This window comes from Canis aureus, chromosome 9 (genome assembly GCF_053574225.1).
Source record: "Canis aureus isolate CA01 chromosome 9, VMU_Caureus_v.1.0, whole genome shotgun sequence".
Lineage (NCBI taxonomy): Eukaryota > Metazoa > Chordata > Mammalia > Carnivora > Canidae > Canis > Canis aureus.
In genome coordinates, this window is record NC_135619.1 from 74,500,346 (window position 1) to 74,524,903 (window position 24,558).

Genomic DNA, 24,558 nt, shown 5'->3' on the forward strand with positions numbered 1-24,558 from the left:
CCTGTGTGGAGCCTGCTTCTCTCCCTCTACCTGTGTCTCTGCCTCTCTCTTGCTCCCTGTGAATGAATGAATGAATGAATGAATGAATCTTTAAAAAAAATGAAAAGATTAACAAAATTGATAAACCTCTAGCCAGATTCATTAAAGGGGAGAGAGAGAACCCAAAATCACCAGTGAAAGAGGAGAAATAATAACCAACAACAAGGAAATACAATTGTTAACAGAATATTATGAAAATCTATATGCCAACAAATGGGCAACTTAGAAGAAATGGATAAATTCCTAGAAACATAACTCTCTAAAACTAAAGAAGAAAGAAATAGAAAATTTGAACAGACCAATTGCCAGCAATGAAATGGAATCAATAATCAAAAAACTCCCCAGAAATAGAAGTCCAGGACCAGACGGCTTCACAGGCAAATTCTACCAAACTTCTTTTTTTTTTTTTTCAGATTTTATTCATTAATTCATGAGAGACACAGGGAGAGAGGCAGAGACATAGGCAGAGGGAGAAGCAGGCTCCATGCAAAGAGCCTGATGTGGGACTCAATCCCAAGACCTCAGGATCATGACCTGAGCCAAAGGCAGACACTCAACCTCTGAGTCACCCAGGTGCCCTCTACCAAACATTTAAAGATTTTATTTCAGAGAGAGAGCTCAAGTGGGAGGGGAGGAGGAGAGGGAGAGAGAGAAGCAGACTCCCTGCTGAGTCTGATGTAAGAGCCTGATGCCAGGACCCCGAGATCATGCCTGAGCCAAACGCAAATAGCAGTTGCTTAACCAATTGAGCCACCCAAGCGCCCTTCTACCAAACATTTTTTTTCTACCAAACATTTAAAGAAGAGTTAATATGTATTCTCAAACTATTCCAAAAAATAAAAGAGGAAGGAAAACTTTCAAATTCATTCTGTGAGGCCAGTATCACTCTGATATCAAAACCAGATAAAAACCACACACAAAAAAAGAACTATAGACCAATATCTTTCATGAAAATAGATGTAAAAATCCAACCAAAAATTTTAGCAAACTGAATCCAACAATACATTAAAAAAATCATACACCATGGGCAGCCCGGGTGGTTCAGTGGTTTAGCGCCGCCTTCAGCCCAGGGCCTCATCCTGGAGACCCGGGATCAAGTCCCACATCAGCTTCTCCCTCTGCCTGTGTCTCTGCCTCTCTCTCTCTCTCTCTCTCTCTCTCTCTCTCGTCTCTCATGAATAAATAAAATCTTTTAAAAAAATAATACACCATAGTCAAGTGCAATTTATTCCCAGGATGCAAGGCGGTTCAATATGTGCAGAACAATCAACATGGTATGTCACAACAAGAATAAAAAGGATAAATACCTTATGATCATTTCTATAGATTCAGAAAAAGCATTTGACAAAGTACAACATCGATTCATGATAAGAAAACCTGGGGGGTGCCTGGGGGCTCAGTGGTTGAGCGTCTGTCTTCAGTTCAAATCATGATCCCAGGGTCATGAGATCAAGTTCCGCATCAGGCTCCCTACAGGGAGCCTGCTCCTCCCCCTGCCTGTGTCTCTGCCTCCCTCTCTGTGTCTCTCATGAATAAAATCTTAAAAAAAAAAAAAAGAGACACATAAATCAACAAAACAGGATAGAGAATCCAGAAATATACCCACACATATATAGTCAATTAATTTACAATGAAGGACCCAATAAAATACAGTGGGGAAAGGATAGTCTCTTCAATAAATGGCATTGGGAAAATTGGACAGCCACATGCAAAAGGGTGAAACTGGACCACTGTCTCACACCATACACAAGAATTAAATCAAAATGTTAAAGATTTGAACATAAGACCTGAAACCATAAAACTCCTGGAAGAAAATATGCCTCTTTCACATGGATCTTGGTGATGATTTTTAGTGAGTTTTGAATCTTGAATCTGACATTGGATGCAGAATCAACAAAAGCAAGAAAAAACAAGTGGACTGAATAAGGCTAAAATCTTCTTCACAGCAAAGGAAACCATCAATAAAATGAAAAGACAACCTGTTGAATGTAAGAAAATATTTACAAAACATGTATCTTATAAAGGACTAATATACAATATATATAAAGAACAGCTACAGTTTAGTAGCAAAATAAACCACAAAAATCCTATTAAAAATTAGACATTTTCTGTAAAGCAGACATACAGATGGCCAGCAGGTACGTAAAAAGATGGTCAACATTATTAGTTATCAGGGAGATGCAAATCAAAACCACAATGAGGCAGCCCCAGTGGTGCAGCGGTTTAGCACCGCCTGCAGCCCAGGGTATGATCCTGGAGACTCGGGATCGAGTCCCATGTCGGGCTCCCTGCATGGAGCCTGCTTCTCCCTCTGCCTGTGTCTCTGCCTCTCTCTCTCTCTGTGGGTGTTACTCATGAATAAATAAAGTCTTAAAAAAAAAACACACAAGTATCACTTCATAACCTGTTAAAGTGGCAATGTCAATATTACCCAAAAGAAGTAGTTATTTAGGATTATATCCTAAAGTCATAACATTATAATTCAAATTTACACACTTTGGGGGCACTTGGGGTGGCTCAGTAGTTGAGCATCTGCCTTCTGCCCAGGTCATGATCCTGGGGTCCTGGGATCAAGTCCCACATCATGCTCCCTGCAGTGATCCTGCTTCTCCCTCTGCCTGTGTCTCTGTCTCTCTCTGTGTCTCTCATGAATAAATAAAATCTTTTTTAAGAACCACAAATTTAGGGCAGTCCCCGTGGTGCAGCGGTTTAGCACCGCCTGCACCCCAGGGAGTGATCCTGGAGGCCCTGGATCAAGTCCCACATCAGGCTCTCTGTATGATGCCTGCTTCTCCCTCTGCTTCTCTCTCTCTCTCTGTCTGTCTCTATGAATAAATAAATAAAATCTTAAAAAAAAGAACCACAAATTTATACCACTTTGGCTCCAATAGCATACTCTGCTCCTATTCAGCACCATTACCATCTCTTTCATTTACTGCTGTCAGAAATCACACCTTTAAGCATTGTGTGTCCAACAATATAAGCTAATAACTGTTTCTTACTCGCCTTTTTAAAAATATTTTATTTATTTGAAAGAGAGTGAGAGAGTGCACACAAGAGTGGAGAGGGTCAGAGGGAGAAGCAGAATCCCCACTGAGTGGGAAGCCTGATGTGGGGCTCAATCCTGGAACTCCAGGATCATGACTTGAGGCAAAGGCAGATACTTAACCAACTAAGCCACCCAAGAGCCCCTCATTAGTCTTTTAAATCATAGAAAATTAAAAGTGGGGTTACAAACCAAAAATCCAACAATACTAGCTTTTACAGTTGCCCATGTATTTACAATTACTGGAGATCTTTATTTCTTTGAGTCTTCAAGCTAAAAACCTAGAGTCTTTTCATTTCAGCCTGAAGGAGTCCCTTCAGCATTTCTTGTAGAACTGGTCTCATGGTAATGAACTTCCATAGCTTTGGTTTTTTGAGGAGTACTTTAATTTCTCCTTCATTTTTGGAGGACATTTCTCCCAAATACAGGATTCTTGCTTGGCAGTTGCTTTTTTTTTTTTTTTTTTTCCTTCAGCACTTTAAATATATCAATCCATTGCCTTTTGGTCTCCAAGGTTTCTGATAAATTTGCTGATAATCTTATTGGGAATCCCTGTCTGTGATGACTTGCTTCTCTCATGTTGCTTTCAAGATTCACAGGGATCCCTGGGTGGCGCAGCGGTTTGGTGCCTGCCTTTGGCCCAGGGCGCGATCCTGGAGACCCGGGATTGAATCCCACGTCGGGCTCCCGGTGCATGGAGCCTGCTTCTCCCTCTGCCTGTGTCTCTGCCTCTCTCTCTCTCTCTCTGTGTGTGACTATCATAAATAAATTTAAAAAATTAAAAAAAAAAAGATTCTCTTTGTGGTTTGAAATTTTTATTATAATATGTCTTGGGGAGTCTTTTGAGTGGTTCCATTCATGTCTGCCATCAAAGTTGAGCTGTCAGCTATTATTTATTCAATTAATATCTTTGTGCCCCCTTTCTTTTCCGTCTGAGGCACCCACAATGCATAGGTTGTTCCCTAGGTTCTCTCAATTTTCTTCAATCTTTTTCTTTCTGTTCCTTAGACTCAATAATTTCCATTGTCCTATCTTCAAGTTTACTGATTCTTTCTTCTGACTGCTCAAATTTACTTTTGACTCCCTCTAGTGAATTATTCTTTTTAGTTATTATACTTTTCAGATCCAAAATTTCCTTTTGATTCCTTTTCACGCTTCTCATCTCTTGACTGATATTTCCACTTTTTTCGCATATCATTTTCTTGACTCTGTCCACATATTCTTTTAGCTCTTTGAATATCTTTAAGACAATTGTTTTCATTTCAAGTCTTTCTAGCAAGTCTACCATGCACTCCTCCTTAAATGAGTTTTCTGTCTTTGAGTGGGTCATATTTTCCTCATTTTTACATGTGTTGTGATCTGTTGTTGTCATGGAAAACTGAACATCTGAATTTTACAATGTGATAACTCTGGAAATTATATTATCTCCCTTCCCCAGGACTTTCTTTTTATTAAATCTTTTTTTTTTCTTTGAAAGAGAGAAAGAATGTGGGGAGCAGGCAGAGGGAGATGGGGAGAGAGAATCCCAAGCAGGACTCTTGCTCAGTGCACAGCCCGATGCAGGGTTCAATCTCATGACCCTGAGATCATGACGCAAGCCAAAATCAAGAGTTGGATGCTCAACCAACTAAGCCACTCTGGTGCCCCTCTTTTTAAAAAATCATTGTCATGAGGTATTTTTGTGCTGAAGATCAGCCTGAGGTGTAAACTTAAGGTATCCTCGGGTCTTTTCTGAGATTTTCTTTTCCCAGGCATGTATGGTAACTTTTCCAAATTCCCCTGCACACGTGATTACTTTTTTTTTTTAAGATTTATTTATTTATTTATGATAGACATAGAGAGAGAGAGAGAGAGAGAGAGGGAGAGACACAGGAGGAGGGAGAAGCAGGCTCCATGCCGGGAGCCCGACGTGGGACTCAATCCTGGGACTCCAGGATCGAGCCCTGGGCCAAAGGAAGGCGCTAAACCGCTGGGACACCCAGGGATCCCCGTGATTACTTTTAAATGTCTGAATTTTTTTAAGATTTTATTTATTTATTCATGAGAGACACACAGAGAGAGAGAGGCGGAGACATAGGCAGAGGGAGAAGCAGGCTCCATGCAGGGAGCCCGATATGAGACTCAATCCTGGGACTCCAGAATCATGCCCTGAGCCAAAGGCAGATGCTTAACTGCTGAGGCACCCAGACGTCCCTGAATGTCTGAATTCTTAATTATCTGGTTCCCAAAAGGGAAAAGGGGGAAAATGAAGAGTAAAAACCAAAATCAAATAAATTATTTGTTTAAGATTTTTTTTATTGATTTATTTGAGAGAGAGAGCAACAGCAGGGAGGAGGAGCAGAGGGAGAGGAAGAAGCAGACTCCTTGCTGAGCAGGGAGACTGATGCGGGGCTGGATCCCAAGACCCTGAGATCATGACCTGAGCCAAAGGCAGACACTTAACAGACTGAGTCACCCAGGTGCCTCAAAAACAAATAAATTGAAACAAATAAACAGTCTCAGTGTCTTTAGATTCCTTGGAAGTCACTTCAGCTGATGGGTGCTACAGCCCTGAGAGCCACCTCTGTGTCGGCACACCTGTGGTCACAAACAGCAATCCACAATTAGGGCATGGATCCCTGATATTTGGAGAATAACGTCCTTATTGCCCACCTGGGTTCCCACAAATCATTATAGGACATGGATATGGCTCCCTGTTATCAGGTGGAGGGCACTGGGGGCTGGGTAGCCATTACCATCCTAAGAGATCAAATCACACAAAAGTAATCAGAGCTCACCATCCAAGCCCTCCCCTGGAAACTGAAAGCCTTCCAATAGACCCCAGAGCTCCAAAAGAGTTATATCAGATGATTCTGACAGTACAATTATTAACTAGGTAGGGAGACTATCTTCCCTGATGTCGCTGCTATATCAAGAAGTTTTATAACTCAATAAGAAGAAAAGAAATACCCCAATTAAAAATTGGGCAAATGATTTGTATAGACATTTCTCCAAAGAAAATATACAAGTGGCTAACAAGCATGTGAAAAGATGCTCAACACCACTAGCCATCAGGAAAATTCAAACCCAAACCACAACTTACACCCACTAGACTGATGTGCTAAGCCAAAAAGTGACACCCCAAAAGATAACCACATCAAATCCCTGCAACCTGTGAATGTTACCTTCTGTGGCCACAGGTATGAGTAAGATGGGGAATCTCTGATTCAGAGGGAGCCTGGCCATCCTGACACCTCAATTTCAGGCTTCTGGACTTTGGAGCTGTGAGAAAATGCATTTCTGCTGTTGTAAACCACCAAGTTTGTGGTGCTTTGTTATGGCAGCCCCGGGACGCCAAAGAAGTGGCTACAATAGAAAAGATGTGTAATAACAAACGTTGGTGAGGATGTGGAGATAATGGAAACTTCACATACATGTATCGCTGCAGGGAGTGTAAAATAGCGCAGGAATTTGGAATGGCAGGTTTGCAGTTCCTCAAAAGATTAAACAGAGTTATCATATGACCCAGCAATTCTACCCCCTAGTAATAAAGAGAAAGTAAAACCTATATCCACATAAAAACTTGTCCGTGAATATTATAGCCAACTATTTTTAATAGTCGAAAAGTACCAACAACCCAAATGTCCACCATCTGATGAATGGATCAGTAAAACGTGCATCCAAATACAATGGATTAGGAATCCCTGGGTGGCGCAGCGGTCTAGCGCCTGCCTTTGACCCAGGGTGTGATCCTAGAGACCGGGGATCGAATCCCACATCGGGCTCCTGGTGCATGGAGCCTGCTTCTCCCTCTGCCTGTGTCTCAGAGGCCTCTCTCTCCGTGTGACTATCATAAATGAAAAAAAAAAAAAAAACAACAAATACAATGGATTGTTATTTTGCTTTGTGTTGTTCGCTATCTCTCTCTCTCTCTCTCTCTCTCACTCTCTTTTTCTAAGGTTTATTTATTCATGAGAGACACAGAGAGCAGAGACACAGGTGGAGGGAGAAGCAGACTCCTCGCAGGAGCCCAATGTGGGACTCGATCCCCAATCCCCCTGAGCCACCCAGGCTGAGCCACCCAGGCGTCCCTTTGTTGTTCTCTATTTCTTAATGCCTTGCAGGAATTATTTATGTATTCAAGACAATACTAGTCTTTTGTTAATTATGTGCATGAAATTATCTCCTCTGAGTTTCTGTCTTTTCCCTTTCTTCATATCTTTAGTATAAAATGGATTTAATTTGCATTTTCCTGGTTGCTGACAAATTAAGCATCTTTCCCATGTGTTTACTGGCGAATTGCCAGCCTTTTTGTGAAGTGTCTTTTTGAGTCTCTAATTTTCATTTGGCTTTTCTTAAACGTTTGTAGAAGTTCTTTAAATATTCCGAATATGAGCTTTTGTCAGTTATTTGTGTTACAGATATCTTCCCTGGCTTGCTTCTTTTTGTTTCTTTGTTTACTCTTTGAATGATGTCTTATGGTGAACAGTTCTTAATTTTACTGTAATTAGATTTACCAGTTTTGGGCAGCCCGGGTGGCTCAGCGGTTTAGCGCTGCCTTCAGCCCAGGGCGTGGTCCTGGAGTCCCGGGATCAGGATCGAGTCCGACATCAGGCTCCCTGCATGGAGCCTGCTTCTCCCTCTGCCTGTGTCTCTGCCTCTCTCTGTGTGTGTCTCTCATGAATAAATAAATAAATGTCTTTTAAAATATATATATATATATATTTACCAGGTTTTTTTTCCTTCAGGGTTATTTTTGTGCCTAGTTAATAAATTTTTGCTACCTTAATTCCTGAAGATACTAATCCTACAAGTTTTATGGTTTATATTTCATATTTAATTAGTTTTTGTATTTGTGCAAATTAAGGATCAACTTTTTTTTTTTTTTTTTTTTTTTATGATAGTCACACAGAGAGAGGCTGAGACACAGGCAGAGGGAGAAGCAGGCTCCATGCACCGAGAGCCCGACGTGGGATTCGATCCCGGGTCTCCAGGATCGCGCCTTGGGCCAAAGGCAGGCGCTAACCCGCTGCGCCACCCAGGGATCCCAAGGATCAACTTTTTGTTTCTTTTCTTTCCTATGGGAATATTCCATTGTTCCAGAACTATTTATATAAAAGACTGTTCTTTCCCCACTGCTCTGCAAGGGCTCCTTTGTTGAAAATCAGGTATCTTACATACATCTTGGTCTGCTTCTTGATTTATTCAATTTCATGGGATTATCTTTGTATTCATACACTAATAACACAGCGATGGGACACCTGGGTGGCTCAGCGGTTGCGTGTCTGCCTTTGGCTCAGGGCGTGATCCTGGGGTCCCGGGGGATCAAGTCCCACATCAGCCTCCTGCAGGGAGCCTGCTCCCTCCTCTGCCGATGTCTCTGCTTCTCTCTCTGTGTCTCTCATGAATAAATAAATAAAATCTTTAAAAAAAATGTGCCTTAAATACACACTTTATAATAAGCCTTGATATCCAGTGAAGCCATTCTCTTATCTTGTTCCTCTGCTTTCAGAAGATTTTGGATATTCTTGGTCCTTTGCATTTTTATACAAATTTAGAATCAGCTTGTCAAGTAACACAGACCTGTAACATATATGCACACAACCCTTCTGGCATGTTTTTTGAGATTGCATTGAATGCACAGATCAATTTTATAGAAGAATTAATATGTTATAATAATGAGTCTTCTGATATATAAACTTGGTATATTTCACCTTTTATTTATTCTTTCATTTCTTATAATTTTCTTTAGTTTTTTTATGTAGCTGCCTTGCATAACATATATATGTAATATCTTTTACAAAGATTCATTCTCTAGCTCCTATGTCTATTTGGAGAAATACAATTCCTTTTCATGCTCTGATTTTATGCCTAACAATCTTACTGAAGTCATTTATTAATTCTAATAATTATCCATATATTTATTTTAGATTTTCTATGTGCATATCATCTGCAAATAATGAGGTTTTTTTAAGACTTTATTTATTTATTCAGAGAGAGAGAGAGAGGCAGAGACACAGGCAGAGGGAGAAGCAGGCTTCATGCAGGAACCCCGACGTGGGACTCGATCCTAGGACTCCAGGGTCAAACCCGGGGCTGCAGGCAGCGCTAAACCACTGCGGCACTGGGGCTGCCCCAATAATGACAGTTTTATTATATCCCTTCCCAATCCTTTTACCTCTTGCTTCTCTTCTCTTCCTGCAATTACCAGGAGCTCCAGTGCAATCTTGATTTTAAAGCAGCAGAAGTGGGTGCCCTTGTGTTTTCCTGATGGCAAAGAGAAAGCTAGAAACACTGTAACATTAGGGATGACAATGTTTGCTGCAGATTTGTTTAGATAGTCTTAACAGATCAAGGAAGTTCCAATCTATTCCTAGTTTGTTAGGAATATGTATCAATTGTTTTTCTACACGTATTGGGGTGTTTAAATGCTTATTTTCTCCTTTATTTTGCTATTTTGGTGAATTACATTGATTTGTGAATATTTTTTTTTAAGATTTTATTTATTTGTTCATGAGAGACACACAGAAAGGCAGAGACATAGGCAGAGGGAGAAGCAGCCTGCCCACAGAAAGCCTGATTCGGGACTCGATCCCAGAACCCCAGGATCACCACCCAAGCCAAAGGCAGATGTTCAACCACTGAGCCACTCAGGTGCCACTGATTTCTGAATGTTAAACCGAACCTGCATTCCTAGAATAAACACAACGTTGTTGTGATGCATTATCTTTTCAATAATCACTGGATTTGGCTAATATTTTATTAGAAATATTTTTATTGGGGCAGCCCAGGTGGCTCAGTGGTTGAGCAACTGCCTTTGGCTCAGGTCAGATCCTGGGTCTCGGGATCGAGTCCCACATCAGGCTCCCTGCATGGAGCCTGCTTCTCCCTCTGCCTGTGTCTCTGCCTCTCTCTCTATCTGTGTCTCTCATGAATAAATAAATAAAATCTTTTAAAAAATTTTTTAAAAGAAATATTTTATCTTTGTCCCCAAGCAATGTAATATTGGCACGTAATTTCCTTTTTTCATAATGTCCCTTTCAGACTTGGGAAAAAGGCTACCTAGAAGGTCTAACTAAAACATGTGTCAAGGTACTTGCTTGGCTAAGTCAATTAAGCCTCTGACTTGGTTTTAGCTCAGGTTATGATATTGGGGTTGTGGGATCAAGCCCAGTGTTTGGCTCTGGCTTGCATGGAGTTGACTGGGGATTCTCTCTCTTCCCCTCCCTCTCCCTCTGCCCTTCCCATCTGCTCTTACTCTCTCTCTCTCAAGTAAATAAATCTGTAAAAAATATACTTTTAAATAAAATAAAACAAAGGTGTGTCTCCTCTTTTTTTTTAATTTTTATTTATTTATGATAGTCACACAGAGAGAGAGAGAGAGAGAGAGAGGCAGAGACACAGGCAGAGAGAGAAGCAGACTCCATGAGGGGAGCCTGATGTGGGACTCGATCCTAGGACTCCAGGATCATGCCGCGGGCCAAAGGCAGATGCTCAACCGCTGAGTCACCCAGGCGTCCCATAAAAATATTTTATTTATTCATGAGACACAGAGAGAGAGAGAGAGAGAGAGGGGCAGAGACACAGGCAGAGGAAGAAGCAGGCTCCCTGCGAGGAGCCCGATGCAGGACTTGATCCCGGGATCACATCCTGAGCCGAAGGCAGACACTCAACTGCTTGCTGAGCCACCCATGCGTCCCATCATCTAAAATCTTAAATGTGTTGTAACAAAGTTGTTCATGATACTCTTGCTGCCACTTTAATGTCTGAAGTATGTTTAGTAATGTCCCTTTCTCACTCTTAATCATGTTTCCTATACTTCTTCTTCTTCTTCTTTTTTTTTTTTTTTTTTAAGATTTTATTTATGGGACCTGGGATCATGTCCTGAGTCCAAGAAGATGCTCAACCCCTGAGCCACCCAGGGGCCTCCTATGCTTCTCTTAACATGATCGGTTTCACTACCGCTGAGAATTGCAGCTTTGTTGATTCTATTATGTTTGATTTCATTAATTTCTCCTCTTTATTATTCCCTTTCTTTATTATTATTATTTTTTTTTATTATTCCCTTTCTTATACTTTCTTTGGGCTTAGTTTACTGTTTCTTTTTAAGCTTCTTAGGATGCTTGCTTTGGTCTTGAATTCTCAGCAGTTCTTCTTGCCTGAAAGCATTTGTATAAAACTGAATGTGTTCTTTGACAATTTGATAGAACTCACCTATGGAATTATTTATGCTTGCTTCAATTTCTTTACTAGTTATGAAGCTATTTGTTTTCTTTTTTTTTGTCCCCCCCCCCCATTTGTTTTCTATTTCTCATTGGGTAGTCGTGATGTTATAGTTTCCAGGGATTAATTTATTCTATATAATTTTTCAAAGTATTAACACAAGTTTGTTAATTGTATTTACTTATTTTTTAACCTCTATAATATCTATGGTCATTTCTTATCTTGTATTTTCTAATCCTTTACTCTTCATTTCTCTCTTTTATTCTTAATTAGCAAGTCTAGAGTTTTGCCTTTTTTAAAAATTTTGCCAGTTTTTTCAAAGAATTATTTCTTTGTTTTATTAATCTCATTTATCTTTATTCTCTATTTCATTAATTTCTGCTTTCCACTGTCCTTTTTACTTTCCTTCAGTAGAATGTGTTCTTTTTTTATTAATATTGACACAGAATTCATTATTATTATTTTTTTAAGTAAGCTCTACACCCAGCATGGGGCTTGAACTCATGACCCAAAGATCAAGGGTTGCATGCTCAACTGACTGAGCCAGCCAGGCATCCCCACTTCCTTTTATTTAAGCATATGTCTTTGATTTTCTCTCTAAATACCATTTTGTAGTATCCCACAAATTTTGATGAGTAAAATTGTTATATCATTCAATTCTAGTTTTTCCTCCTTGGTTCATTTGACCCAAAAAGTACCTGTGCGTTTGCTTGCCTGCTGTAGGTCTAGATTAGAATGCTTTAACAGAATTTCTTTTGGGCCTCCCTGGCTACAGAAGCCACTTCCTGCTTATTAATCATTCAAGTACATCAATTATCCATCCAAGCTCATATGCATCATGCACTGCAAGTCATCTTTTCTCCTGCCCTCTTGGTAAAAGGAGGCTTTGAGTCCAGCAGCCCCAGGGGAGGGCATGTAGGTGGGACTCAGGCTGACTCAGAAGGCCAGCCCTGGACAGCTCATGTCTGAGGTTACACCCGCCGGAACAGAATCTTGTTCTGACAACTCGACGAGTTTCATGTGGCCTCGTCATGCCCAGCTCCTAAACTGTTGTGTGAGGTCAGGGATTTATTTATCAGGAATGGTTAGACCTTTGACAATTTTGCTTTTTCAATTCTACCCCTGTCTTTGACCTGGAATCAAATATACTGGTAACAAATATTTTCCAAATGCAATCAGGACAGCCACTTTCCTGGTTGATGTGTGCTGGGGATATGTGAACCATCAGCAGCATGGTCATAGAAGGGGAAGTACAGGAAGGGCAGAAAGGGTCTTAGGCAGGTTTGAATCTCCTGTCTCGATGGCCACCCCCTGTCAGCTTCCTATAAGGACTCCATAATGAACAACTGAAAGGTGGTAAGTCACCATTAATTAAACCTGGTGCACTGACCTCAAGATAAAATTAAATCCATTACCAGCTGGTGAAGAATTACCCTTCTTTCTTTACAGCCACACTTTCTTGATTATTTTGTCACTCAAGTTGGGGACTGTGGGCAAGTTAGTTAATCCAAGTGTAGTAGGCTGCACAGTGGCCCCCTGGGATATCAGGTCCTGATCCCTGGAATCTGTGGATGTTACCTTATAGGGCAAAGATCTTGCCAATGTAGTTAAATTAAGGATCCTGTATTATCTGAGTGGGCCCTAAATGTCATCCCAGTGTCCTTATAAGAGCCAGACAGAAGGGAGAAAGACACAAAGACAGAAAAGGAGTCAACAATGTGACCAGAGGTGGGAGCAATGCTCCCACAAGTAAAAAAAAAAAAAAAAAAAAAAGAAAAAAAAAAAAAAAAACAAACAGAAGGGGAAAAGGCAAAGGACAGCTTCTCCCCTAAAGCCCCTGGAGAAGTGTGGTCCTGCTGAGACCTTGATTTCAGTCTTCTGCCTCCAGTCTTTCACACTTCTGAAGGCAGAAGAGTGAGAGAATAAACTTCTGCTATTTGAAGCCACATAGCCTGTGGCCAGAGGAAAGTGAGACACGGTGCCCAGGGGGATGTGTTGGTGCTGCACAAACCACAAACCTGGGCCCCATGGGAATCTACAGCCCCTGCTCTGCTGTAGTGGGCTGCTGGGGTTTACCTCTGTCCAGACCCAGCTCATGTCCCTTCCCTCAATCAGAGCGAGCTTTTTTTTCCCCAGGCCTGGCTAGCTGCCTCTCTAGCACCTCTGCCCTCTAGCAGCAACCTGGGCTTAGCTTCCCTCTAATCAGCTGAGGGGTTACTGAGTGAAAAAGCTCTGAGGCTCCTTCTAGCTCCGACATACAAGTCAATCAGTCATCATTCATTTTCATTCTCTTACCACCCAACATTTGGGGGCATCAGGTCCTTAAGTCTGTACAAGTCCTCTTACCACCCAACATTTGGGGGCATCAGGTCCTTAAGTCTGTACAAGTCCTCTGGTGCCTGGCCAGCTGGTGCTAGGAGTGTGATCTGGGACAGGAGACCTGCCTTGATGGTGAGCTCAGAAACTCTCCAGACCCTGAGCAAATTCCAGGGCACAGAAGATGGAGTGGAACACCTGCAGCAGAGGCCTGGTGTCACCATTCACCAGCCAGGAGAGCTCAGCAAACCTCCTAACCTTTAGAAGTACCAGTTTTCTCATCTGTAGAATGAGAACTCATTCATTACAGGAGAAGCCAGAAAGATAAAGGGAAGCCATGCAGGCCTAAGGCTTCTAAGATACCAAACAGTTGAGGGAGGATGAAGCTGGAAGTGCTACAAGAGTGGGTGATCTGGGAGTTTTTGGGGAGTGGGGGCAGGGTGTCACAGACTACAAGTCTGACCTCCACAGAGAATGGGAGAGAAGAGAAAGCAAAGGCTGGAAGTGAGGACATGGAGTTGAGGGTCCCCTTCAGTTTAGAATACAGAGAAAGGCAGCTGTTTGTGGCTGGTAGAAAGAGTCCACACATAAAGAGAGAGTGCCAATGAAAGAGGGGCTGAGGACCCAGGGGGGGTCTAAGGGTGCCAGGAAGTACATGGGCCCAGACTCCCCATAGGAGAGTCCTTGTCTCCTTTGGGATATGCAGGTAAGTAGAAGAAAAGTGTGGCCCTCCGTGGGGCATAGGGGTGTCTGTGGGCTTTGGACAGGGTGTGCTGTGTGGGCTCTGGGTGGGCTGTCGCTGCCTCTCTGACTCTCAGGGTCCTCTGTCCACCCAGCGTTTGCCCCTCCTGCCAGGAGCTTCAGGCCAGAAGGGGGCACCCCTTTCTCCACTGGGGGCTCATCTGCAGCAGGTGGGTAGGGGAGGCCTGACCTTACGTTGAGTTTATTTGGCAGCTTTAAATTGTGCAGGGTTTTTAGTAACTGTGAATGTCCAGAAAGTTAGGATTCAAAGGAACACCACTGAAAACAGGGGGCCAAGAAAACAGATTTATATTCACACCACCTCCTGAATTTATATTCCTTGATAAATGTAGTTACAGTAACGATAGGGTTGCAAGAGGTATTATTGTCCTTCTCCCCGGCACCCCCGGCAGTTTTTACTAGATGGAAATTATGACGCAAAATAGTCCCTAAGTTACTGCCCTTGACATCTGAGAGACATCCCAGGTATAACCTATTCACAACGGAACCGAATTTTTTATTTCTGCTGTTGACCCCCCAGTCCCCTCCCCCAGGCCCATCTCTCCCATCTCAGTAAATAGTACTAGGAGCCAGCCTCAGTTCCTACTTTTTTCTCTTCCCAAGCATCTGGTCCATCTGCAAGTCCTGCAGTCCCCGCTTCAACAAGTGCTCCCAGATCTGACCCAGCATGAACCCCTAGCCTCAGCCCTCCTTCTGGACACGTAATAGCTTCCTCTCAGCACCTCCACACCTAGCTGGAGGGGCCTTTTTTTTTTTTTTTTAATGATAGGCACACAGTGCCTCAGGTCATGGCTCAGGTCATGATCCCGGGGTCCTGGGATCGAGTCCCACATCAGGCTCCCTGTGGGGAGCCTACTTCTCCCTCTGCCTGTATCTCTGCATCTCTCTTTGTATCTCTCATAAATAAATCAAATCTTTTTCTTTTAATTTTTATTTATTTACGTTAGTCACACAGAGAGAGAGAGAGAGAGAGAGAGAGAGAGAGGCAGAGACATAGGCAGAGGGAAAAGCAGGCTCCATGCACCGGGAGCCCGATGTGGGATTCGATCCCGGGTCTCCAGGATCGTGCCCTGGGCCAAAGGCAGGCGCTAAACCGCTACACCACCCAGGGATCCCCTGGAGGGGCCTTTTATCTTATTTTTGACCAATGCTTAACTATTTCAATTTTATTTTTTATTTTATTTTTTTTTAAAGATTTTATTTATTCATGAGAGACACAGAGAAAGAGAGAGAAGCAGAGACACAGGCAGAGGGAGAAGCAGGCTCCATGCAAGGAACCCGACATGGGACCCGATCCCAGGTCTCCAGGATCAACGCCCTGGGCTGAACGTGGCGCTAAACCGCTGAGCCACCCGGGCTGCCCTCAATTTTATTTTTTAATAAAAATTGAGTAAACCTGCAATTTCCCTCTTAGATATGAACCCAAAAGAATTGAAAACAGGTACTCACAAGGATACATGCAATTCCATGTCAGTACAGCAGTATTCCCTGTAGCCAAAAGGTGCAAACAGCCCAGACGTCCGTGAAATGTGCATGGGTGGGCACATCTGGTCTACCTCCACAACAGCATATCATTCAGCTGTGAAGAGGAGAGAAGTACTGGTACATATCACACTGTTTTTTAAATTTTTTTAAAGATTTATTTATTTATTTATGATAGACATAGAGAGAGAGAGAGAGGCAGAGACACAGGAGGAGGGAGAAGCAGGCTCCATGCAGGGAGCCCGATGTGGGATTCGATCCCGGGTCTCCAGGATCGTGTCCTGAGCCAAAGGCAGGCGCTAAACCGCTGCGCCACCCAGGGATCCCCAATAAATAAAATCTTAAAAAAAAAAAGAACTCGTGGTTGCATAACATTTCAACTGTACTAAATGCCCCTGAGTTATTCACTTGAAACAGTTAATTTTATGTTGTGTGAATTTTCTTCCATGATTTATTTTTAAAAACATCTCAAGTATTTGTCAGGAATAGTGATACACAAACGCCCCTATACCTACCTCCCATTTCCATTCTTGACTCCTCAAAGGTAACCACTGAACCTCTACCCTGATTTTTGTATTTGCTATCTGCTTTTCTGAATTATTTTTTCCTGTACGTTTGCATCCTTAGACAATATGTGGTTGGTTTTGCATGTTTTTGTTTCTGAGCTTTGCATAAATGGAATAGTGCTTTATATAGTCTGTGAAGCTTTTATCATTCAGGAATATATGTCTGCTATTCCTTCACATTGTTGTGTGTGATTGTAATGAAACTGTTCTCTGTTCTACGCTGTTTCTTTGCATAAATATGCCATAGTCTTTATTCACCCAGACAATGGATGTTTATGTTGTTTCCAGTATTTTTCTATAACAAACAGCAATGCGGTAACATTCTTACATGTCCGCTGTGCACATGGTCAGGAGCTTCTTTAGGGCGATTGCTGTATTGTGGGACATGTACAACTTCGACTTCACTTGCTAATGCCAGATCTTTCCCAAATGCCAATTGTATTTGGGTTTGCAAAGAACCACTTTTTAGCTTTGTTTGGTCCTCTATGTGATATTCATGCTGTATTTCATAATTTTCTGCTCTTGCCTTTAGTATCAGCTTGCACTCCCACCAGCAATGCCTAAGAGTTCCCTTTGCTCCACATCCTCAGCAATGCTTGGTGTGTCAAACTTTTTTAGTTTTGCCAATCTGGTGACTGTTATATGGTGACTCAGTGTGCTGTTGGTTTGCATTTGCAGTAACAGATGAGTTTAAGCATCTGTTCTTATATTTATTGCCACTGTGAAGGGCCTGTTCTAATATCTCACCCAAATGAGTAGTAGATTATTTATCTTATTAAAATTGTAAACACTCTTTATGTAATATGGATATGAATCTTTTAACATCTTCTCCTAGTTTGAGATTTGTACTGTCACCCTGTTTTTGTTTTTGTTTGAGACAGAGAGAGAGAGAGAGAGAGAGTGAGCGAGTGCACGCACACTCACAGGCAAGGGGGGGAGGAGCAGAGGGAAAGGGAGAGAAAACCTCTTAAGCAGGTTCTATGTCCAGTGCAGAGTCTGATGCAGCACTTGATCTAATGACCCTGACATCATGACTGAGCCAAAATCAAGAGTCAGACACTTAACCAATTGAGCCACCCAGGCACTCCTTTGGTTTTTCATTTTTTATTTTTTTTTTTATTTTTTTTTTATTTTTTTATTTTTTTTAATTTTTTTTTTAAAGATTTTATTTATTTATTCATAGAGGCACAGAGAGAGAGAGAGAGACGCAGAGACACAGGCAGAGGGAGAAGCAGGCTCCATGCAACAAGCCCGATGTGGGACTCGATCCCGGGTCTCCAGGACCACACCCCGGGCTGCAGGCGGCGCTAAACCGCTGCGCCACCAGGGCTGCCCATCATTTTTTATTTTTTTTAATTTAAGATTTTATTTATTTATTCATAGAGACAGACACACACACACACAGAGAGAGAGAGAGAGAGAGAGAGAGAGAAAGGCAAAGGGAGAAGCAGGCTCCATGCAGGGAGCCCGACATGGAACTCGATCCCGGGACTCCAGGATCACACCCTGGGCCGCAGGCAGGTGCTAAACCGCTGAGCCACCCAGGGATCACCTGTTCTTTTATTTTTAAGTAATGTCTACACCCAATGTGGGGCTCAAACCTACAACTCGCATGCTCTTCTGATTGAGCCAGCCAGGCACCCCTGTATTGTCACCTTTTTTTTTTTTAAGATTATTTATTTATTTATTTATTTATTTATTTATTTATTTATTTATTTATTCATGAGAGACACAGAGAGAGACAGAGACATAAGCAGAGGGAGAAGCAGGCTCCCTGCATGGAATCTGATGTGGGACTTGATCCCAGGACCACGACCTGAGCTGAAGGCAGATGCCCAACCATTGAGCCACTCAGCTGCCCCAGGATTGTCACCCTCTTGATGGCGTTTTTGAAAAAAAGAGATCATTATTTAACCGTATATCCCTTTGCACCTTGTAAATTGTGCACCATGTGCATCTATTACCAAAAAATTGAATATAATTTGAATTAAAACAAAAGAGCTGGAGGACGCCTGGATGGCTCCGCGGTGGAGCGTCTGCCTTTGTTCAGGGTGTGATCCCGGGATCCGGATGAGTCCCACATCAGGTTCCTTGCATGGACCCTGCTTCTCCCTCTGCCTGTGTCTCTGCTTCTGTTTCTGTGTGTCTCGTGAATAAATAAATAAAATCTTAAAAAAACACACACACACACACACACACAAAAGATCTGAGTCTTGGGGCACCTGGGTGACTCAGTTAAGCGTCCAACTCTTAGTGTCGGCTCAGGTCGTGATTTCAGGGACAGGAGATGGAGCTGCGTTGGGCTCTGCTCTCAGTGGGGAGTCTGCTTGAGGAATCTTTCCCTCTGCCCTCTTCTCACTCTCTCCTTCAAACAAAATACATAAATCTTTTAAAAAAAGAGTTTAGTCTCTATCACACTACCTTCATTAATTTCCTCAAAAAGAGCTTAGATTGTTCCTTAAAAGGTTAGTATTTGTGTTGGGAGATGTTGTTACTCCTGTAGATCAGTCCCAAAGAAGATGCAAGTCTTGGGAGAGGTCCCGGGTCTCTGTCACCCACTCTTCCTGGCTCTCCCCCCACTCTGTTATTGCCCACTTGTCTCTGCAGCTAGCAGAGTGTCAGAGCCACTGGCCTGGGACCTACAGCATTCCTTTCTGCCTCGGGAGCCTGAGCAAGCCTCTCGCCTTTCCATGGTCTCCATGTCCTTGAGTGCAAAACAGAGGCAATGGTATGGACACTAAACCGGACCTAGCATTGCTGGACCTCTTACCAAGAGTGTTTGCACCCATCACCCCCATGAGGTGGGTGAGACTGGATGAGGAAATGTGGAAGGAGTGAGTCTCTTCAGCCACGTGTAGCCTAAGAAGCCTTGACCCTCCTCTCCAGCGTTCATCCTGGGACAACTGATAAATGCAACTGCCCAGGAAGGGTGAACTCTGCACAAACGTGCAGGCTGCTCCCTGGGCATTACCTCTGTGGATCCCCACAGGAACTATTAGTGACAAGTACTATTCTTCCCATTTGACTGACATGAAGTGATTTGCCCAAGGTCACCCAGCAGTCAGGATCAAAAGCCAGTCTCAAATCCAAGGTTCAAAATCCAGGGCCTGCGCTTTTCTTCCACCACTGTTGTCTTCATAGATCTTTGCATGTATTCTAAACAGTGGGCTTTCCCAGCTCAGAGCAGAGTGGCCACGGAGAGGGGCTGCTCCAGAGAGCCACATTGTCAGGATCTAGAAGGTCACCCAACAGAATGTCATATACATGTGCTTCTAAATCTACAACCAGATCTACAATCTCTAGCACATCAGAGAATAGAACGTTTCCATAGCCTGGGGCCATTAAATGCAGATGCAAACAGCCCTTTCTATCTCCATATCCCCCAAGGCCATCTCAATATTGTGGTGCATTATGGGAACTGATAACTATTGATCAAAGATGAGTTTTTCAGAATAGTATGCTCAGGAAGCCTGGGAAGTCTGTGATCCATCTCAGAAGCAGTCCATTCACAATTATCTTGAAAGGATGCAGTACTTAGAAGAGAGGAGAAGGGTGGTTATTGTCAGATCTGTGCTGACTTTTTTTTTTTTTTGTGTGTGTGTGTGTGTGTGTGTGTGCTGACTTTCTAACTAGATACTCTGCTGAGCTAAGTACAAGGAGGTAGAAGCCCCTTTACTTACCCAGAATGAAAGGGACCCATCACTGTCAGACATTTGGAGGGCAGAGCACAGCTTTGGAGTGTGATCCTGGCTCTCCTCTTGGTTACAACAATGTTGAGCAAGTTATAGTCCCTTCTCTGAACCCTGGTCTCACCCCCACCCCCAGCAACATGCATGTTAACTCCCTCACAGGGTTGTTGGAGAGTTAGTAGTCTTAAGCATAGGTACTTGGTGCAGTGCCAGGTACACAACTGGAGCCAAAAAAAAATGTACTATGACCTCAGGCAGTAAAAATCAAGGATGCTGGGATTGGGGGAGAGCTCACTGGAAGCCGATGTGGGAAGGCTCCATGGAAGACGTGAGATGACAGGGCTATATAATGACAGGGAGGATTCAGGGGGACTGGGAAGATGTTCCAGGCAGGAGAGCAGCAGGAACACAGTCTGGGACATGAGAATTCCTGAACTGCCTCCTGGACCCTTCTTGAGGGCAATAATGGCCCCACTGGGGTAAAAAGGGGACCAGAGTAGTGAATTAGAATAGCAGCATGCCTGCTCTGACCTCCAATATTCTGGGAGCAGCCTGGATGGCGGATCTGAAATGGACTTCATATTTCCCAGTGCCTCCAAGTGTCTGTGGCCTCCTTGGCCTACACTTGGCCCAGGCCCTCCTCTTCCCCTGCCTCTAGGGATGATGACCCCAGGTGTCCCAGATTATTACACTCCTTTTCTCTGTTGCTTTGTTTATTCTCAGTGCTCAGCTCTCTACCCATTTCTGTCTCTCACATACACACATACATCCACAGAGGAACAGCTCCTGGCCCCAGCACTTCTTACATTCTGGCAGAGGGGTTGTGGCTGTGAGTGGTGGCTGAAGCAAGCCTTTCCAGGTCTGTCTAAACTAGATGTGGTGCAGAGAGCACAGGACTGGGGTTTAGGAGATCTGACCACTGCACATGACAGAATTGGTTTAGGAATGCACTGGACTGCAAGTAACAGACGATCCAAAGTGTCATGGCTCAAACAAATGGGTGCCTATGTTTCTTGCATAAAGGCCATTATTATTCTCTGTAAGGGTCCAGCAGGCAGCTTAGGAATCTCACATCTCAGACTGTATTCCTGCCTGTCCCCTTGAATCCTTCTTGTCATTATATAGTCTGGAGGAGAGCAGTCTCAAGGCCAGTGCAGGTACTCAAAGATTCTTTTTCTCTGGTGCCCACACTAGCTGTGGAGCAAGGACATGGGTCTGGTGCTTGGGAGCGCTGGGCCCCTTTCTGGCTCTGCTGCTAACTAGCTGTGCAGCTGCAGACAAGTCACTTCACCTCTTGAAGGCTCCATTCCTTTTTTGCCTCCCAGCAGCAAGGGTAGGACTAGATTATCCTCAGCTTCTGACGTCTCAGGATGAGCTTCCTTCCTGACATGTGAGTCAGCTCTACCTATGTGCGCGCACACACACACAGCTTGGTAGTTTTGCTTGTGTCTTTTCAGCTTAAAGAGATGAAGATAGAACCTATTTTAATATGAACATAAGGAATAAAGAACATGAAAAAGGACAGGAAGGCATTCTCGGAATGGAAGGGTGAGACCCAGATCTCATCCTTCCATTCCTTCCAGACCATTGATCCAGACATAACAATGCTTTTTTCTTTTGTCTCCTCCACTTGGTCCTTATTTGCATGTAACATGCATACCTTGCCTCCCATTTTCCCATTTCCATCATGTCATTTGACATAAGTGCAATGAAAAGTTCAAAGTGTTGCTTTAATTCCAGCCTTTATGAAAATGAGAATCATCTTTTTTTTTAAGATTTTATTTATTTATTCATGAAAGACACAGAAAGAGGCAGAGATATAGGCAGAGGCAGAAGCAGGCTCCCTGCAGGAGCCTGATGTGGGACTAGATCGTGGAATCCCAGAATTACGCCCTGAGCCAAAGGCAGATGTTCAACCACTGAGCCACGCAGGCGTCCCAAGAATCATCTTTAAAAAAAAAAGTTAGGATCCCTGGGTGACACAGCGGTTTGGCGCCTGCCTTTGGCCCAGGGCGCGATCCTGGAGACCCGGGATAGAATCCCACATCGGGCTCCTGGTGCATGGAGCCTGCTTCTTCCTCTGCCTGTCTCTGCCTCTCTCTCTCTCTCTCTCTCTCTCTGTGTGACTATCATAAATAAATAAAAATTAAAAAAAAATAAAATGTTATTTATTCATGAGAGACACGGGGAGAAGCAGAGGCACAGGCAGAGGGAGTAGCAGGCTCCCTGTGGGGAGTCCAATGTGAGACTTGATCCCAGGACCCCAGGATCATGACCTGAACCAGAGACAGACGCTTAACCACTGAGCCACCTGGCATCCTGGAAACCAGAATCATCTTGAGTTAAATAGCGTCAGCTTCATTTCCTATCCTTTGGCATTCATTGAATCATTATTTAATGTGTGGCTTGGTGAGAAAAGCATTTAATTGGAAACCTCATCCCCCAGCTAGTTCTTTGGCCAATGTGGAATGTTCTGAATTGTCTAAATCCTGTCTCTCAGCTCCTACCCAAGGCTGAAACCCTTTTGTGGGTTTTTCAGGTATTTTCACAGCTGATCTAGTTGCCCTTCCTATCCTCAGGATGCAGAACTGAGTGCCATGCTGTGTCTGAGCCTGGCCAGGCTCCTGCGTACCCATCCAACCTAAGCTCTCACCTCTCATCCTCTTGGCATTTACCCAATCCTACTATGTTCCTCATCTCTTATGCCCTTGCACAGGCTGCCCTTCTGCTTGGAATGCCTTTCCACTCATCCTCCCCTGGTTAACTCTACTCACACTTTCAAACTCAGCATAAACATCTTTCCCAGGAAGCTTCCTGAGCCAAATCGGGCCAAAAGCCCTACTGGGGCTCCCACAGTCCTATGCTCACCCACATTTCAGATGAAGTGAATGAGGCACACATTTAACTAATGAGAATATAATCATATCTCCCTGGCCAAAGAGGGAGATAGAGAATAACATTTTAAACAAGGCTGCCCTTGGCCCAAGGAACACTTGCCTGAGAGAGTGAGATGGAAGCCCCAAATGCATCTTAGTCCTCGTGTGTTTTTATGGTAGAAGCATCTGTCCTCTCTGGGTATGATTCTGGTGTTTAAAGACATATATGTGTCACAGGGCAGGAAATGTCCCAGACATCGCAAGACAGTTCACATGCTGGGGGACGGAAAAAGGAAGAAAGAAAAGAAAGAAAAGGGATACCCACTACAAGAACTTTTCTGTTAGGGACGTTTTAGGACATGGATTCAAATCCCAGCTCTGCAGCTAACCAATTGGCTACTTCGGCCAAGTCACTGTAATCTGCTGGCAGGTGTGTCTGCGCATCTTTATAGGGTTATGCTGAGGGGCACCTGCCTGGCTCAGTCCGTAGAGCATGCGACTCTTGATCTCGGGAGTTCCAGCCCCACATTTTGGCATAGGGCACACTTACAAAAAAAAAAAGAAAAAGAAAAAGAAAATATACAGGGTTGCCCTGAGGCTCAGATGAGGCAACAAATGTAACGTATCCACGAGGTGGACGCTCAACAACAGTCGGTGTCACTTGAGCCAGCTCCGCTCTCCATCCTGAGAACCCCGAGGCCTGGACGCCAGGCTCCGCGGCCGGGGTCTGCGCAGGACCCCGGGCACAGCCCGAGCATTTCCGATGGTCCCGGCTGCAAGCGCCGCTGAGCTCGCCCCCGGCTGGGACCCAGGGGTGCTCCCCGCGCTTCGGCAGCCACAGGCGGGCACTCAGGACCTGGTCCCCGGGGGCCCGAAGGGCTTCGCCCGCTCCCTCTCCAACCCCGTGCCCCGCCCGGACAGCAAGACCTCTTCCTTCCGGTGGCACCGGGCAGAGTGCGGGTCCGTCTCCCTCCCGCCCGCGAGCTCCTCGAGGGTTCCCGGAGCGGGAGGCAGCGAGGGTGACTGAATCGAGAGGCCCCTCCCCGCAGCCCCGGCCCTACTACAACCGCGGCGGCGGCCCCGCAGCCTCGGCACACAGCAGGCGTCCCACCAACCCCATAAAGGCCACCCCAGCAGTCGCGCTCCAGGCCACCGCCCAGGGCCGAGCGCCGACTCCTCCCGGGGCGCCGGCAGCGCCCACCGCGACCCACGGCGACCCACCGCGACCCACCACCCCTTCCGCGCTCAGGGCGCCGCCTCCTCCACCCCGGCCAGGACCGAGTCGCCCCTAGCAACAGCAGCCGGGCTGGCTTCCTCCGGCCGCGCTGATTGGGCGACCTCCGGGAGGCGGTGCCGTCACTTCCGGCAGCCGGAGGCAGCAGAGGAAGCCGAGGGGCGGCCATCTTGGGTCCGTGAGGCTCTGAGGTACCGGGAGCGGCGGCGGCGGCGGCCACCGGGTGGAGGCTGAGGCGGCCAAGCGAACCGGAGGGAGCAGAGCAGCCGGGCGCAGGCGCCGCCTCCGCAGCCCCCTCCATGGTCGGCGCCCGCAGCCCGCGGCAGCCTGTCTTGCACCGCACCTT

The 24,558-nt window shown here is 44.5% G+C and overlaps 1 long non-coding RNA gene across 5 annotated transcripts; it reads right to left on the bottom strand.

The window, feature by feature from the left end:
* Positions 1 to 5,284: 5,284 nt before the first annotated feature.
* On the bottom strand, positions 5,285 to 24,296 carry LOC144321204 (uncharacterized). 5 transcript variants are annotated; one of them, XR_013386960.1, is made up of 8 exons: positions 24,210 to 24,296; positions 23,453 to 23,523; positions 23,100 to 23,185; positions 18,636 to 21,581; positions 15,815 to 15,944; positions 9,243 to 9,331; positions 6,250 to 6,430; positions 5,288 to 5,662 (listed from the first exon to the last, which is right to left on the bottom strand). It is a non-coding gene; the product is annotated as an uncharacterized LOC144321204 (long non-coding RNA). The 5 variants fall into 5 exon arrangements; XR_013386958.1 differs by having other exon boundaries at positions 5,291 to 5,662; positions 23,100 to 23,523; XR_013386957.1 differs by lacking the exon at positions 24,210 to 24,296 and having other exon boundaries at positions 5,287 to 5,662; positions 23,100 to 24,203.
* Between the last annotated feature and the right edge of the window lie 262 nt (positions 24,297 to 24,558).